Genomic DNA, 6,293 nt, shown 5'->3' with positions numbered 1-6,293 from the left:
GTTCATCATAAGGGGTCTTTGGGCTGCACTTCGTCTGGCCCCTCACCTAGGACCTGTCTGCCTTGGGTGACCCTACTAGGGGCATGAAGCCCCTGACAGCATAGCTCCTAGGATCATTGGGACACTCAAACCCCTCCACCACGATAAGGTGGCAGCCCAGGGAGAGGCTGCCACCAAATACTGTATATATCACTTCATATGTCAAAACAATACTAAAGGTGAATGAAAGCATTAAACTTACTGTTGAGCTGGAGTTAGTTTCCCTAATGTGAAGCTGGTTGACTGCCTCAGCCTTTTTTCATGCAGTGAAAAAAGGGACCTATTTGTTGCTATGACAATCACTTCCTGGAGGCATCAACCAGACCTTGAAGATACTGTAACTCAAACCAGGAGTCGGAGCCACTTGTGAGAGACTGCCGATGAAGACTGGTAGCGTAGTGGTCCAGCGATGTAATTTATACTCTTCATGTGTATGAAATAATTTTTTTAACTAAGCTGGACCAAAAAATTTGAACACATTTAATAATATTGAGGGGGTCTTGGAAGAGGCCTATCGGTCCGTTTCCATTTCTGAGTGGGTCTTTGAAGAGCCTGTCTGCCAGTTCCTATTTCTGATGCTTTGAAGTCAAATATATTGTCAATACAGCTATATGTACAAGACATACAGAAGATTGAATTTATGTTTCTCTCACATAACCAATGCAAAAGAAAAAAAAGAATAAAAAGAATGAAAACAAATCTGAATAAAAATAGTTTAAAAAAATACAGTATATATTATTATAATTACTCCGTCTTCAGCAAGGGAGTCCAACCGGACTGGGGATTTTGTCGAACGGGAAAAGGAGCACTTCAAGGATCCAGCCACCATGTTTAACTTTGAGGCAACAGTGTTTGAAGACTTGGATGAACATCTCTTTGATGTTCCATGAAGGACTGGGACAACACCTGCAGAGTGAGCATACCGCGGTGGCGATTCTTATTTTTTGAAAAGGTGAACTGGAGAGGGTTTTACAACTATTGAGGGATCACACTTTTTAGCTTCAGTATCATGAAATAATTTCCGTACACTACACAAATCCAACTTATAGCTGAAAATGGAGGTGTACAGAGTCAAGAGAAAGGGGGACGGCATCATAACCTGTGGTGCCGCTGTCAATCTGGTCATTACATTGTACGTACTCTGCCTAAACTTGACAAACTGTGGTCTCCCAGTGAGGTAGTCAGTTATCCAGTTTACAAAGTGGAGGCCAACCTGCATATTGATCAGTTTCTCCAACAGGAGATGGGGCTGGACCATATAAAGGCACTGAAAAAGTCATACAATTCTCACTGCGCCTTTGTCCTGGAAGGAGAGGGTTCAAGGTGGCATCCTCCACTCACACTTTCTCCCAGTGCCGAAACTGAAAAGGATCCTCAGCATCCCCTACTTGAGGTCTGAGCTGATGTACCATCAGCCTCTCTGGTGTTTTCATCAGGTGTGACATAAGCGCCAATGGCCTGAAGTCCTTAACCCTCCTGTTGTCCTCGGGTCAAAATGACCCGCCTGACATGAGTTTGAGATAATTGCCAGAATCGAGTACCCAGGAGTCGAACAGACAACAGGACGACGAAGTAAGGTAAGTGAGTTTATTTACAGTGCACACGGTGACAGAATAGGATCTGGAAGAAAGGTGAGTATTAGTTAGTCCTTGATATGGTAATCTTAGGAGGCATTTCAGGTTTTGCAGAGTGGCGTATATGGCTTACGGATTAGTGGTCAGGCAGGATCAAAGGTAAGTCCAATGAATTTCCAGGTGAGTATATTTACAAGATGCAGCGACGGCTTGGGGAAGGCAGGCAGGCAGGCAGAGGTCTCGGGCAGACAGATCCGGGTGAGCTCCAGATGAGTAACTTGGATGTCCAAGATGGGGGTTCGAATCCACAGACTCGCAGAGTGGCAGGTTCAGGTCTCTGGCAGCTGATTCCCAGGCAGGAAGATTTGACAGGTGAGACCTTCAGGAACAGGTTCACCTAAGGCAAACAATGCATCAGTGATGACTGCTTCCTCCAACTGCCTTAAGAAGCCTGAGCAGGTGTGATGATGACAAGATGCAGCTGAAGGTAATTAGTAAACTGCCACTCAGAGGAGTCCAGGGAGAAACACAGGTAACAGGTGACAGATTGCCACACCGCCACTGTGTTAAACCCCCCCCAAAAAATCCACTAAATGTTATTTTTTAACTTGAAATTTTAAGACTTTTCCTAGATTGGCCCAAACAATAGAAAAAAATAAATGTTGCTTTTATTCACATTTCCATGTAAGCTGTACATAAAAAAGGTACAAAGATGGTCTTTGGGTCAAAATGACCCGTGAGGCAAATAGAGTTGAAATCAAGGTCAAAGAGTTATTTACAAACCACAGAATGTTACGAAGTTTTAGTTGTGTCTCAGATCAATCAGTAGCAGAAGTAAACAAGGCAAATCAGGTGGTGTTCTCGCAGACTTCAGAAGACCACCTGTTATTTCCAGAGGTTCCAGAGGTCCAGAGGTGCTGCATAACAGGACCCCTGTCAGGATTGTGGACAACAGAAAGGAACCCTGAGCGCAGACTCATAGCAAAATAAACTAATTTATTAAATAAAAATAAACAAAACAAAAGCTGACGAGGCAGCAACTCAAAAGAACAAAAATCCTAAACACGGTGGGCAGAACAACAAGGAGACAAGGTACGGAGCACAGCAGCAAACGGAAAACAAAAACAATGAACCAGCGACTATTGGGAGAAATGACCAGGTATTTGAGTACTGAGGGTAACGAGGGAAGTGGAAACAGGTGATTGGAGATGATTGAGGACAGGTGGAGATGGGCGTGGCAAGAAGGGCAAAAGAGTGACGGAGGAGGAGTGAATACTGAGCAGGAACTCAAACAGGAAAAAAACCAAACTGAAAATAACAACTAAAACCCACAGAAAAACAATAAAGAAAACAAAACAGAAACACAGAAAATCCAAATCCTCACAACCCTGAATTGTGTCTGTGCTGAAGCCATGAGTGTGCGTTATAACATTGAAGAGGCTTTAGAGGTGATTTTTTTCACATGTCCAGCAAGACAACTCTGATTTAGAAGAGGAAGTGGAGGATGTATCCGAAGAAGAAGATGGAGAGGAATACAACCCAGAGCATGATGAATCATCTTCAGAAGAAGAAGAAAACCCTGAAGCTGAAAGTGAGACTTTCCTTTCAAAAAATGGCAAAATAACGTGGTCCTCGGCGGCATATGACCAACACGGCAGGCATGCAGAACAAAACATTGTAAAGATGACCCCAGGACCCACAAGGTATGCCGTTTCTCATGCCCATGATATTGTTTCTACATTCTACCTGTTTATCACACCAGCAATAGAAAAAATAATCCTAGAGATTACAAATATGGAGGGTTTTTGCAAATATGAAGAGAGCTGGAAAAAGATGGATGAGATTTACCTGCAGGCCTACTTAGGGCTGCTAATCTTAGCAGGTGTATACAGGTCCCGAGGTGAGGCTGCAGCTAGTCTATGGGATGCAGAGAGTGGAAGGCCAATTTTCCGAGCCACAATGCCACTCAAACTCTTTCACACCTACTCAAGACTGATACGATTTGATGACCGTGAGTCAAGACCAGCAAGACGTGTGACAGACAAACTTGCAGTCATAAGAGAGGTATGGGACAAGTGGGTGGAGCGGTTGCCCTACCTCTACAATCCAGGGCCTGACGTAACAGTGGATGAGCAACTGGTTCCATTTAGAGGTAATCTGTTTTCATATTTGTAATAAAAGTGATTTTCACTATTGATTTCTTTGACTGTTTTCTGTGACACTGATACTAATCACTGATGTCTTTGTCTGTCTTTTGTCCAAAGGTCGTTGTCCTTTCCGGCAGTATATGCCCAGCAAGCCAGCAAAATATGGGATCAAGTCATGGGTGGCTTGCGATGCCAAATCAAGCTATGCTTGGAAAATGCAAGTCTATACTGGGAAGTCAACCAGTGGATGCCCAGAGAAGAACCAGGGGATGCGAGTTGTGCTTGATGTGACAGAGGGACTGAGGGGTCACAATGTGACATGTGACAATTTCTTCACCTCTTACGAACTCGGACAGCAGCTCCTGAAGAGGAAGATCACCATGGTTGGTACAGTTCGAAAGAACAAGCCTGAGCTCCCACCTGCACTGCTTGCGTCAAAGGAGAGAGAGGTCTTCTCATCAAAGTTTGCCTTCACGCTCACCACCACTCTAGTTTCCTACCTCCCGAAGAAAACAAGAATGTAGTTCTTCTGAGCAGACTGCACATAGATGGCAACATTAGCGATCATGAGGACAGGAAGCCAATCATCATCCTGGAATACAATCACAACAAAGGAGGTGTGGACCACCTAGATAAGGTGATTGGAACATATAGCTGCAGAAGAATGACCCTGGCCCCTGGTCATCTTCCACAACATCATTGATGTGTCCTCCTACAATGCCTTTGTGATTTGGAGAGAGATCAACCCGACCTGGATGTCTCGTAAGCACAACAAGAGGAGGGTGTTCCTGGAGCAGCTAGGAAAGGCACTTGTAACTCCACTCATTGAAAGAAGGAAGCATGTCCCCCGCACAGAAGCCTCAGCAGCAGTTGTGAAAGCTATTCAGAGTGCAGCAGCTCCTGATCAACCTGAGGATCCATCTACCACAGCCACTTCCCCAGCTAGGGCAAGTAAGAGGAAGAGATGTCAGTTCTGCCCTCAAAAGAAGGACTGTAAAACACATACTGTGTGCTGCAGGTGTAAGAAATATATCTGCAAAGGTTGTGCACTTGCATACTGCCCTACATGTGCTAATTAGTTGAATGGGTTATGTTATTTTTCATATTTTTGTATTGTACATTCTCTTAAATTGTTCACTGGAGAAAAGTAAAAGAAACTGAGTCATTGGGATGAATAAAAATGCATTTGAAACTCCTTTTTGCACATTTTTTTCTTTTCTTAAGCTATAGAAATTCAAATGGAGAGGGAAAACTCAAGTATTCACACATTTTGTGGTGAATGACAATATGCAAGATGAAATTTGGTGTTTAAAATTCAATTAAGCTGCTTATATTGGGGTTTTAGTGAAGACGGGTCATTTTGACCAGGAGGACACAGGGTGTATACAGAAAATGAGGACAACAGGAAGGTTAACTCATTGGGGTTCCTCTTTTTTGGCACTGAGATGAAACAAGGTTTTCTATAAGCAAGGAACATTCCTCAGCCACAGACTCAAGTTTAAGATGTGCTGGAGTGGCTCCCCAATCTTTGCAGCACAAACATTAAGCAGCTTGTGACACACCTTGACAGTGCCAGCTGCTTTTTTGGGGAGAAGTCTCCTCAGCCTCTCCTTTATACTACTAGAACAAAAAAGGAAAAAGCAAAGAAGTAGTCAAAAAGTATTCTGTCAGATCATTTTTACCCTCTGTTCAGACACTTTGGTTAAACTGTTTCAACTTCTCTCATCACAAAGGCCTCAATTGTGCAACCTTTTGAAAAAAGTTAAAAATGATAACTTTATTTAAAATTTTCTTTTATAATGTAAATAAATAATGATAAGACAATTTAAAGTAACTGATAGGATTGTGAAGAAAAACACAATCTGACATTTAGTCAATTTAAGGAATTAATTGTGTTAAATGAAGCCTAGGCGAAAATGCAGACTGGGAGACTCTCTCCAGTCTACCTGCATCATCCAATTGGCAAGTAACCGCCTCAGCCAACCAGCGCCAGGTCCTCACTCCGCCTCAGCCAATCATCATTTATGAACCTTTTTAAAAGGCTCATCATTCACGGATCCACCCGCTTCCCAGGCATGCTTCAACCCGCCCCCTCCCCATCTCCACCTTTGTCCTCTGGGCTTCCCTTTTTTCTGGTCTCCACTTCACCACCAGTGTTCCCCTTGGGGGGAAAGACTGCCTTGATCCTTGCCTCGAGCTGTTTATCCAAGCCCGGCTATCCTCAGCGTGCACGTCTTCTGCCTGGGTCCAAGCGCCACAGAACTTTTTGACTGCTGTATCTTTTCTATGCAAGTCTCTCCAGATTGAAATGCAATAACAATGAAGCATGGACAGCATAAACCAGGGGTGTCAAACTCCATTCCTCAAGGGCCTTTGTCCTGCATGTTTTAGACGTGTTCTTGCTTTAAAACACCTGGTTTAAATGGATGACTTGTCGCCATGCTCCTGGCGAACTTGATGATTTGGTGAGGAGGTAATTAAGCCATTTGAATCAGGTGTGTTGGAGCAGAAAAACCTAAAACCTCCAGGACAG

General features: G+C 43.6%; 1 pseudogene; it reads left to right on the top strand.

Moving 5' to 3' along the window:
• Positions 1-1,810: 1,810 nt before the first annotated feature.
• On the top strand, positions 1,811-4,902 carry LOC108247829 (annotated as a pseudogene).
• Positions 4,903-6,293: the final 1,391 nt, after the last annotated feature.

Source organism: Kryptolebias marmoratus, linkage group LG19, assembly GCF_001649575.2.
Source record: "Kryptolebias marmoratus isolate JLee-2015 linkage group LG19, ASM164957v2, whole genome shotgun sequence".
NCBI lineage: Eukaryota > Metazoa > Chordata > Actinopteri > Cyprinodontiformes > Rivulidae > Kryptolebias > Kryptolebias marmoratus.
The sequence above is the reverse complement of the archived record's forward strand: the minus strand, read 5'-3'. Positions and strand labels throughout refer to the sequence as shown.